The sequence below is a fragment of the Balaenoptera physalus genome (assembly GCF_965194825.1).
Source record: "Balaenoptera physalus genome assembly, chromosome: 8".
In the NCBI taxonomy this organism is placed as follows: Eukaryota; Metazoa; Chordata; class Mammalia; order Artiodactyla; family Balaenopteridae; genus Balaenoptera; species Balaenoptera physalus.
In genome coordinates this window covers 115,626,989-115,639,561 of record NC_138887.1, presented here as the reverse complement: position 1 = coordinate 115,639,561, position 12,573 = coordinate 115,626,989, and the positions used below count along the sequence as shown (strand labels likewise).

At 35.6% G+C, this 12,573-nt stretch overlaps 2 protein-coding genes across 4 annotated transcripts in view; one reads left to right on the top strand and one right to left on the bottom strand.

Annotated features, from left to right (window-relative positions):
- CNTNAP2 (contactin associated protein 2) overlaps positions 1 to 12,573 on the bottom strand; it is a 2,064,732-nt gene that overhangs the window by 1,424,471 nt on the left and 627,688 nt on the right. The gene's annotated exons all lie outside the window — the stretch shown is intronic.
- The window catches only part of LOC309666434 (uncharacterized protein), an 817,765-nt gene that overhangs the window by 744,997 nt on the left and 60,195 nt on the right, over positions 1 to 12,573 (top strand). The window lies entirely within an intron of this gene.

Sequence of the window (12,573 nt, the reverse complement as noted above, 5' to 3'; positions counted from 1 at the left end):
AAGCACAATTTAATCATCCTCTTTCTGGGACCTCTATTTGGAATGCATGGCCTTATCAAAACGTAAACTGAAGAGACTCTAACGACCACTTATGAATCTGTAATATCACAGAAACACATAGACCACAGAAGCATATGGTTTCAACTTCCACTCTCTAGAACACTCAGAGGGGAACGGTGGGGAGTCAGCAATGTTTTTGGTCATCTTAATAGGAGAGCATTATAGGGCTTATCTCGTGTTCTAAGCATCAGCCGAAAGCAAAATAAAAACAAACTCAAATTAATAATCCACTGAAATACATATGTGCCAGAAACTGGCTAGGGAAAAATCCACAAAACATGCGTATTTATACATTGTTCACACACATGCTCAGGTATAAACCTTCTAATACAAAACAATTCACCCTGTAGGCAGAACACTCTACCTGGAGGCAGACGTCTGGTGATGTGGAGGTGGCAGATAAACTTCAGACGAGGACCCTCTAACTGGAACAAAATAGCATTGCCCACCGATGTTAAAGTGGAAAACAGATACGAAGGAAGTAAATTCCAGAAGCTACTGAGGGACAAAACAAAGCAAAATAAAAACATACAACTCGAATTCCTTACATTGCTAAGAAAATAAAAATAGCTAAGAAGAAGTAAAAGTGACCTTGGGGTAAAAACCAGAGGAATAAAGCTTTCTACAATTTGTGTTTACATTTTAATGTTCAAGAGGCAAGAACGATGACAGTAGACTGTCTTAAATGTCCTGGTTTATTGTCAGCAATATTCATGTCAAACATACATCTCGGTTTTAAAGCAAGGGGATGAGTAAACAATGCAGATGTGGATGGCTCATTTGCAGAGTATAGGAAGGGCCGTACGCTAACAGAAGCTGGACTGCTTTGAATTGTTATTAGTGACAATATTTTTAGAATTCGTTTTGCAAGGCATGAGTATAAAAGAGAGGGCGATTCTAATTTTTGTATTCTTCCCGAAGAAAAGGGGGCGGAGAAAGTCATTAATTTGCTAAAGGTATTAAGGCAAGGGTCTATTCATTCTGATGAGTATGACCCAACCAGGTTGCTTATAGAGCCATTACTAGATTAAATCCTCCCAATTGTCTTGGAAATAATTTGGCCTGTTTTTCCTCTTACTGAAGGAAATAAGGGAGAAGAGGCAAATAGGAAAAAGCATGGAACTGTCTCTAATCATAGGAGAGCAGATATTGAAGAATGATGAAGAGTCACTCGTCTGGTGTAGAAGGAAGGAAATTATAGGGTTTGAAGTATATTTTTCACATGGGTGCTTGTTTGTGCCCTAACTTTGTGGAATGAATGGGTCTTGTGCAGTGTCCCTGGCTGGGCAGTAACCTTCCTATGATCAGTTGATGTGAGTTCCCCACACAGCAACTTGTATACATGCCGAGCTCATTTCTGGCCTTTGTTTCTTCCCAGAGGCTACAGTGTTGCAAATAGGACACAGAGTGTATTCTTTATGGGCCAAACACAAGGACTGATAGAACACGGACTGCCACCCAAAGGCACCTGTTACCCGGTGGATGCAGCAGCTAAAACTGAAAGCCTCATCTGTGAAAGACATATCCTGAAATAAGAAGGGCATGCTTTACCAAATCAACATCATTACCCTGATGGCACATGTTCCTCAATTTCGAAAACGTTGGAAGATACCAATGGGAACATTTCTCAGTTGTTCTGCGTGTACATTCTAAAAAACTGATATTTAAAATTGTTTATTTAGAAATGATGATAATAATGTTTGCTATGGTCACTTATTCTCTATTACTGTCTGGACTCCAGTTGGCTACAACAGTGACTAAATAACTTGTGAAATAATTTTTTTTGAAACTGAAAAATGTTAGCAAATACCCACTTCTGATTTAACAAATCATCTCAACAGAGAAGCGATAAGCCTCTGAAGTTTAAAGTGGATAGAAATCTACGCAATAAATATGATTCAGTACATTTGTTCATTTGTTCAGAAAATATTCTTTGAGAGTTGAACATGTCCATAGTACTGTGTTAAAGTGCTTTGAGACTGTGTGAAGAATTCTATTTTTAAGATGAATATTTCTTTTTTTTTTTTAATATCTTTATTGGAGTATAATTGCTTTACAATGGTGTGTTAGTTTCTGTTTTATAACAAAGTGAATCAGTTATACATTTACATATGTTCCCATATCTCTTCCCTCTTGCGTATCCCTCTCTCCCACGCTCCCTATCCTGCCCCTCTAGGTGGTCACAAAGCACCAAGCTGATCTCCCTGTGCTATGCGGCTGCTTCCCACTAGCTATCTATTTTACGTTTGGTAGTGTATATATGTCCATGCCACTCTCTCACTTTGTCACATCTTACCCTTCCCCCGCCCCATATCCTCAAGTCCATTCTCTAGTAGGTCTGTGTCTTTATTCCCTAGGCTCTTCATGACCTTTTTTTTTTTCTTAGATTCCATATATATGTGTTAGCATACGGTATTTGTTTTTCTCTTTCTGACTTAAGATGAATATTTCTGATATGGTACAAATCATTCACATAAATTCTCCACCTTCTTGGCAGAAATGTGGAAAATATTAAAGCCTCTCTTTGAATAAAATTAGCAGAAATGTGGAAAATATTAAAGCCTCTCTTTGAATAAAATTAGCAAATAGCAAAGGAATAATTAAACATTTAATCTCTAAGCATACCATTGGCATATATTCTGGAATGGTTTAGAAAGAAAAATTCAACTTGTAAAAACTTTATTTCATAAATGTTTTCTCCCAGATATCTTAGCTACTTTCAAAGTTGTTTAGTCGGAAGTATCTCTGTGCCCAGAGGACGAAGTAGTCCAGACTATGAGAATCTGTAGTGGCTTATTAAGTTCAAGACCAGGGAATTATGATTGATCTTGGCTACATGGTGAGGGTGTTCAGAGATGACAAGGTCCTAGGGATCATCTCGTCCAAGTTTCTCATTACAGAAGTGACATAACTAGGGAAATTAAACAAAGGGAGGAAGTAACCCAAGATCTCTCCAAGGGTTGAAGGGAAACCTAGTTCCTCCAACTCCATAGCAGCCTATCCAAAAAAGATATATTTAATCAGTATATCTTCTCAAAATGAATAATTATTTAGATATATTTCTTTGCTCATTCAGATATCAAGATTTCCCACCCTATATGTCCTAAACTTTATAAGGCAAGTACCAAACAGCACGGTTTTCAATAATGTGTGTAAAGCAAAATGACAAAGCGTATTATCTCAATTGATTATTCACATTTCATTTTAGACAATCAGCTATTAATACTGTGATATAAAGAGAGTGTTAGAAAATTAACATCCCAGAGCCATTTCAAAGATGGTAGCAGGGGTTAATATAACGGCATTCCTCCTCATCCAGCTTATGATTTTGTCAGTGGCAAATATTTGCTATGAACATGGCAAGATAGCAACTTCCTTAAAATAATTAACCAAAATTTCTTCACTTCAAATGCCCCAAATCTAAAAACTCCCTTTCTCCAATTAAACCTATCTGCTAAACCAAAAATCATCATCCATCATACTATTATCAAAGAGGCTTCAAAAGCAATATTGTTAGAAACACAGTAGTGAACTCATTGGACACAACTGTACTTCTAAGCATATTAAACAAACCCTGTTTAAAACCATTGATGTGCAGAATGTTTGGCTAGATTTTATAAGAGCTTCTTTCAAAGTGAAAGTGTGTTCTACTGGCTCTAAAGATGTCCCACGATAAAGGGGCTCTCTTTGGTTCCCCTAGAGAGGACCACCAAACAATATTTGCCTGGCTGATTTAACTGTGGAAACATTGTGTATATATGTGTTGTGTGTGTTCATAGTTTGCATTCACATCACACACCTTGAGACACAGTGCTCTATGGGAAATGCTACAAAACCCAGCATAGATTTCCACGGGGAATACAAAAGAGGGTATTAAAATTCCAACATTTTAAAATTTGATGCCAAGCAGAAACATAGTAATATTATTTGCAAATTAAAAAGGCACGTCTAAACAAACTTGTGAGTTATTCCCCAGTAAATATGCTTCCAGCATTCTAACATTTTTTAACAAGTATCAATGATACAAATGTATCCTGTATTGCACATTTAATTTTGTAAAGCTCCTGGTGAAGCCAGAATTTTGATTCACATTTGAGAATTAAAATTTAAAAATAAATAAATTAAAACTTAGAATGTTAGTTAGATGGCAACTCTCATTCAATTGTAAAGATTAATACAAAGACCTACTGAGAGCTTTGGAAGAAATCATTTAAAATACATTTTTAAAATAGTCAAAATTGAAATAGATGAAGGGAAAAATGGTAGTTTTTATTCTCCCTAAAGTCCAGAACAATTCTTTTTGGCTTTTCTGAGTATCATAAAATTAATAAATATATATTAGATTGGATTCTATAAGATCTAATTCAAATGACATAATTATAATAAGAAGAACAAAATAACATTTGAAAATCAGTGACCTAAATTCATTTGAATTGAAAGGAGTTTGAAGTGAAAGACTAGGGGCACATTTAAGTAAACAGCAGTCCAAAATTTATGTAAAATATCATGAAAAACGTTTAAATGTTACTTTATTGATCTTTCGATTATTATGATATCATTTTTATCTTACATGATGATAGAGGAAAAACACATTGGAAAATACACAAATTCTAGCAATCACTTTTTAGGGAGGCATTGCTTTTGTGATGAGAAGAATATTTCATTCAATCCATGTTTTAAAATATTAATATCTGTGGTGTTGTTTTAGGAGTTGAGAGTCATTGATGAGAAAGAGACTAATATTTAAATGCAATACAGTTTGTGTAGAGTATTTCATTTAATCTTCACAATAGCTCTGCTAAATTGTATAATCGATTCCAATTCAGAATATAAACAGGGGTACCATACCTGCAGGATTACCCTGGTGTAATTATTAATAGCACTGTCACTCTCAAAAGTGCCTGGTTTGGATAATAAATCATATAACCATAACCACAGAAATCAGGAAGCTGAGATGCAGAAAGTCAAAATAATTGACTAATACCATCCTCATCCTTGGTTGATTCCATATTGGAACCTAATTATGCATGGAGACAGTCATTCTCTTTCCACTGCTTAGCACTGCATGAGAGGCGGCAGAATCAGCAGGGCTTTGCAGGGGAGTAATTCGAAGATGAAGAAGTATAACCAGTCCAAATAGGAATGTCAAATATTCTGAAAAGCTATACTAGAAAAACAGTTCTCTGGATTTTTCTGCTCCTAAGGATTTGCTCTTAAAAGGCAAATGTAACACTTTGACCAATGAATTCATACTAAAGTAACAATGAATTACCAGTGAGTGGATTAAGAGAAATACGCAATAAGTGGTAGAGGCTAGAGAAGGAAAAGAAGGGAAATAGTGGAATGGAAGTTGCCAAAAGGGACAGAAGCTCACTGATTGGGAACTTCAGTCTATTTCATAATTTAAGGCTTGATGTTACAGTCTAAGGGAGGAGCTTCCTAATAAAGGTTAAAGACACTACCTGACCTGGCAGATACTGAAGGCCAGGCCTGGGCACCAGCAGGAAGTATTAACGGCACAAAGAAAGACAAAGTTCTCAAGGAAGCATTGTAATTGCCTTCCCAGTTCCTAGTGTACCAGCTACGCTATGTTCTGGGTTTAATTAGTTGTGACAGATCCTTTCACTATTTAAGGCAGAAAGAGGAGAAAGAATAGAAAGAAGAAAAGGAGGGACATTACAAATGCAACTAAGGGACGAGAGAACTGACACTGCAATGGAGGAGAGAAAATTTTGCTTTCCAGGAGTAGCAGGAACAGATCTCTGGAGAGCAGAGTGAGGTATGACGACTTGCTGAGCCACCTAGGAGCTGCAAGAGGCGGTCCAACATGTGTAAGTGTATAAGTGTGAACTGGAGGAGAGGTTGGCATTATGCTAATTACTAAAGCTCCCTCTTGGCCAACAGGAAGAAGAAAAATGACTAAAGCAATGACTGGACCAAGCCTAGGCATCAAGGCATGGTAGCAATGATTAACTTCAGTGGTATATTTTAAGGGAAGGAAAGGACTGCTGTTCTTTTTAAGATGCAAGTGTGGACATTAAGTGACCTGCTCCAGCGGCCTTTCCAGATGTCTCTTATATACGTATTCCTCCCAGAAGTGATCATCACTTCTGTGACCTACAAATGTAATCTGTTCTCCCTGCTGGAGGAAACAAAGGATACAAAAGTACAAAACACCCCCACTACAAGTCTCTGCCCTGGGTTTAAGAGAGAAGACAACGGATTCCTAAAACAGGAGGAATTATCCAAGAAGCAAACCTAAAAACAAAAAGTCTGAGGAGCAGCAAGCAGTGAAATATCTACTAAGTAAAAGTAAGTGGCAAGAGGGTGAAAGAAACTTGACTCAAACTTTCCATCTCTTTGTAGGTTCTATCTTTGGGTTAATTCAAATGCAGCACTGATAATGCTTCATGGTTTTTAATCAGGAATTCTTTGGTAAATAGGAAGACAGATTTACTAAAATTAGCTCAGGCCAGAGGAGGTGATTATTAGAATTAGAAAGGTAAGTTTCACAGGCTCAAGCAGAAGTACAGCCAGAGGTGATGGCAGAATAGGAATGAGACCAGAGACTTTGTCCATCCTTCACGTGGACGTATGTGGCCTCAAGCCTTCACTTCTTCTCCAGCAGCTGCTTCACTCCTCTCTGTCTTATTTACTTGCAGCCTATTGTGCTTTACCCAGTAGTCCTCTTGGTTCCTAAGTTTATGTTGCATAAATGAAACAGAGATTCTGATGGCATCAGTTGAGATCGTGGGTTCTCTCTAGTGGGGGGATGAGAGGACCATGTGGTAGAATGACTGTCCCTTTGGGGCAGTAGAGAGAGGATGACTTCTACAAAAGGCACGTGGAGTAGAAAGTTGACAGTTTGGCAGAAGAAATGATTGGCATCTCTAACTTATTCTATCTATCAAGGTTGTTGTGACGATTAAGGGACACTTAGAACATGTATGAAAGCATTTTATAATCTGTAAAATACTATGCAAATGTCAGGTGGTGGATACCTTCCACAAAACTCTCAAAGGGTTAATATCTGTGCTACCCTTTGGAAAGAGTAATCCATCTAATTGCTATTGACTCAGAATGACACAAGACTGGGAAAGCTCCAATGCATTAAGAATGGGAAGATAAATTCAGAACACAGATCACAGGAGGTAGGTATTGTTTTAAAAGAAACAAACAAAAACGAAAACAAAAACAAAAACCCTTAAAGCAGTAGGCTCCAAAAGACTTGATAGAATTACAAGTGGATTCTTTCATTTAAACACCACATTTCCTCCCAGTTTTGTCATGTTCTGGTCCCTGACATCCAGGCTGTAGCAGATTGATTTGTACTGCAGGGGCCCAAAAGCTAAACTCCATTCTATAAATGTGTGTCAATCTGTTGTCTGAATGTATATTTGCATTTATATTTTGCTTTTCTATGTACTCATAAATCTATCACTCCAAAATGTATTTGAAGACTATCATTTAAATAAATGATAAAAACTTGAAGCAATGTTTAGCAACATAATACTCAACTGAACTTGTTCTTTTCTGTATTTGTATAATTAGTAAGTTACATTCTTTTATCCTTCTCTGGCAGTATAACATCTTCCTGCTTTCAGATGGTTATGTGGTGTATGTACCAGATGATTCTTGCCAATAGTCAAGTAGAAAAATACATCACTAGCATTTCTTGCTTCCCTGACATATACCATATTTTCTTCTCCCTTTAGAATTCTCTGCTTTATTTTTATGATACATAATTTAAGGTATATATTTATTTTTAAGATATGTAATTTTGTGCTGCACTAAAAACAAAACAAAACAATTCTCACTCAATGCTGGTCATTAGCCATTTATACCTCAGTCTGAATCTCAGTCAACGTGGCTCCTCTTCCAAGGGCATTTGCATATAAATTTTATAATGGAATAAAAAGCTTCGCGTTTTTTTTTTTAATTGAAATAACCATATGCGGAGTTCTTTCTGTTTTTTTCTTTTTTTTTTGTTTTTTAGATCAATATTTTTCAAATTCTTTTATTTTAAAGAGTACCGTTACTGTGGAACATTACATTGGTCACAGATTCATGTTTTATGAACACTTTAGTGGAAATTATTAATGTCTGATTTTGTTTCATTATACTTGTTTTATTATACTTCCAGGATAAATTCATTTCTCCATGCCCTGTGACATAGAAGTCAAAGATGTTAGCATTCAACATGTCTTAATTTTAAAGTAAAACTGCAAACATATTTGAGAAAATTTTAATCTTCATAGCATTTATATTTTTCTAAATAAATATATGTCTTTTAGGCTCTTTAATTTTTACAAGAGAATTAGCAACTTTGTATCAGCTAATGGTTAAAGTACCTGATTATAGGGCAACATAGACTAGTTGCATTCTAGGTACTTGTTAGGTATATAGTCTCTCAATTACTATCTCCTAATGCCTTTCAAAAGCACTACTGAGAGAACTAGTATTTATAGATTACCTAAAACATTAAATCCAGCCATTTTTCTTGATACTCTGAAATCTATTGCCAGATTCGTCTAATTGATATAAAGCAAATGGTTAGTCTTATTCCTATGGACTTTTGATTTAATTACTTTGACTGAACGGTACTTTGAAGCAATGTCATACACCTATATGTTAAAACACTGTAAAAATTGTCTTATAAAAGTTGCCACTGTGTTACTTACAACGATGCATATAAAGAGATATATATATATATTTCTTTTTTATAAACCACTTTATTGAGATAATATATCACACAATTCTCCCATTTAAAGTACACAATTCAATGGTTTTTAGTATATTCACAGACTTGTGCAACCAACACCAGAACCAATTTTAGAACATTTTCATCAACACAAGAGATAATCCCACCCCCCCCCCCATGAGCAGTCATTCCTCATTCCTGTCACCCCAGTACCTGGTCACCACTGCTCTGCTTTCTGTCTCCATGGATTTACCTCTTTGGGTCATTTCATAGAAATGGAGTCATTCAATATGTGGCCTGTCGTGTCTGGCTTCTTTCAGTGAGACCATGCTTTCAAGGTTCAGCCATGCTGTAGTGTGTATAAGTATTTCATTCCTTTTTTTTTTTTTTTTTAGTATTAGTTGTTTTGTTTGTTTGTTTGTTTGTACTGCAGGTTCTTATCAGTCCTCAATTTTATACACATCAGTGTATACATGTCAATCACAATCACCCAATTCAGCACACCACCATCCCCACCCCACAGCGGTTTTCCCCCCTTGGTGTCCATACGTTTGTTCTCTACATCTGTGTCTCAACTTCTGCCCTGCAAACCGGTTCATCTGTACCATTTTTCTAGGTTCCACATACATGCGTTAATATACGATATTTGTTTTTCTCTTTCTGAGTTACTTCACTCTGTATGACAGTCTCTAGATCCATCCATGTCTCAACAAACAACTCGATTTCGTTCCTTTTTATGGCTGAGTAATACTCCATTGTATATATGTACCACAGCTTCTTTATCCATTCGTCTGTTGATGGGCATTTAGGTTGCTTCCATGACCTGCCTATTGTAAATAGTGCTGCAATGAACATTGGGATGCATGTGTCTTTTTGAATTACGGTTTTCTCTGGGTATATGCCCAGTAGAGGGAATGCTGGATCATATGGTAATTCTATTTTTAGTTATTTTAAGGAACCTCCATATTGTTCTCCATAGTGGCTGTATCAATTTACATTCCCGCCAATAGTGCAAGAGGGTTCCCTTTTCTCCACACCCTCTCCAGCATTTGTTGTTTGTAGATTTTCTGGTGATGCCCATTCTAACTGGTGTGAGATGATACCTCACTGTAGTTTTGATTTGCATTTCTCTAATAATTAGTGATGTTGAGCATCTTTTCATGTGCTTCTTGGCCATCTGTATGTCTTCTTTGGAGAAATGTCTATTTAGGTCTTCTGCCCATTTTTGGATTGGGTTGTTTGTTTCTTTAATATTTGTTTTTTTCTTATAGAGGAAATAACCCTCCTCTCCGATGCTGGGTACCTTGACCCATACTGAGGTTACTAACCTCAACCAGGGTTAAGCTAGCCCTGTGCATGGGTGTCTTGTATGCACACGCAGAGGCAGGGCAGTGTGAGGAGTGGAGACGTGGCCATTTGTGTGACAGTCCCAAACAGGTAGACAGTGTGGGCTGGGGTGGGTGAGGAAGTTATAGGCAACTATGCACATACACCACTGAGAAGCAAAAGGGGTCTTTGGGAGTCAAAAAATAAGTAACTAAACCTTCCCACATAACAAATATTGATAAAATGGACCATAGGCAAGCATAAATCTATAACTATAACACAGACAATGCTTTTTCCCAATGAACTACAACATCAGGTTTTTACCCTAGCACATGATAATGCATTGTATCAATAGTCAAAGATACAATTGTATCAAAAGATACAATTGTATCAAAAGTCAAATAAGCTTCCAGTCAAACAACTAAGAAACCATAAATTGTGTTTTATAATCATTTGCCTTCAAAACAACTTTCTTATTGGAAATGCATTGTATTTGTACCTCTATCTATGTACATATATGTATAGGTATAGATGTATACATTCTATAAACTATAAAGAAACTTATTATAAAGAAAGTGAAAACATTCCTCAAATCCCATCCTCCAGGTTTAAAGAAAGTTAACATTTTAGAAGTTTAATTTCAGATACCTCACTCTACATATACGAGTAGATAAATAGATAAATAGCTCTAAATAATTCAAAGTGGCAACTTGTACTATTTTAAAATGAAAAAATATTTTAACATAACTTTACTAGAATGAGAACAACAAAAAAACTGTTGATGTTTGTTCATAAAATATATTAATTCCTAAAAAAACAAAAACAAAATAAATCTGCACTTAAAGTTACAGCATCTAGTGGCCTCTTGTTCAGAAAAGTTGGGGGCAGGGGGAAAAGCACATATTTAATCCCATAGTTTGGTATTTTTACCTTCTTGCATCTGTAACATTTATACTCTGTCCTACAACTGTAATTCCTAAATTATCTAGTCACAATCTTACATTTAAATGAATTCACTGCTCAGTATCCATCATTGGACCATGGTTTCTTTCTTTCTTTATTTTTTTCAATTATCTCACTGTTGGTTGGATTGTTTCATTTGTATTCCCTAAGAGGTTGTACGCTTGACATAACTTGACTTGCTCAAATTCACTGGGTATAAAATTCATCAGTTGTATTTTCACACAGAACTTTCTAAAGAAATATTTTGAGACTGCTTCCTTTCATTAAAGTTGTTTTCGATCTCTCAGTATCATGACACTTCCTTTAGGGAATATCACATCCCCTTGACATCTGGGGGTATATGTATTATTTCTTTTCCCTTTTATATTTTGTTCCACATTTATTAGTGCTAGGCTGGCCTGCATCATAATTATGATTTTGGGTATGGCAAATTCTCTGTTTCATGTTTTTCTATCTATATTCTTTTTTTTTTTTGGTTTGGTTTTAGTGACTTTTATGGAAAAGGAATACTTTAAACTTTTCATTACTTTGACATATTTAAGGAAAATTTTTGGAAACTTATAGTTACTCACCAGGTCTCTCATGCCCATAGCCTGATGAATATCACGTGATGAAATGAGTGTAACTATGCAGATACAGAGAACAGACTGGTGGTTCCCAGAGGCAGGGGTGGGGTGGGGAGGGGTTAAGTGAAATGAGTGAAGGGGGTCAAAAGGTACAAATTTCCAGTTATAAAATAAATAAATCATGAGGATGTAATATGCAGTATGGTGACTATAGTTAACAACAATGCACTACATATTTGAAAGTTACTAAGAGACCAGATCTTAAAATCCTCATTGCAAGAAAAAGAGTTTGTAACTGTGTATAGTGACAGATGTTAACTAGACTTATTGTGGTGATCATTTTGCAATACATACATGTATACACATATGAAATCATTATGTTGTATACCTGAAACTAGTATATTGTTATGTCAATTATACCTCAATTTTAAAAAAAAGAGCTCACTGAAAAAAATAAAGCAGCTGATGAATACTACTTTTAAACCAAAGCTGTATATATATTTAAAATTTATTTCCTCTACCTCTGTCTGTGTATCTCTTTCACCAAGTTTTTTTTTTGTTTTTTTTTTTTTACTGATTAAGGTATCTTCACACTTGCGTGAATTTCTGCATATATTATTCTACTTCTTCCTTAGATATTTTCTTCTCCCTTTTGGTCTTTCTGAATCTCTCTGATATTTTTTTCTCTCTTTTCTGATTTTTTTTTCTTTCTTCCCCTCTTCTTTTTTCTTCCCCTTTTGGGTTTTCCCCTGTTCTCTTATTTTTTCACCTTTGTTTATATTTTTTCCCCTCCCTCCTTTTCCTTCCTTCTTTATTTTTTCACATTTTTTTCCTGAATTGGTTGTTATTTAAGCTTAGTATTTCCTGTTTTACTGAAAAAAAATTATGGTCTTTGTTAATTGATACATATTTATCCAAGAAAATATTGTTTCTTCCCAACTTGTTGTTCATTGATAT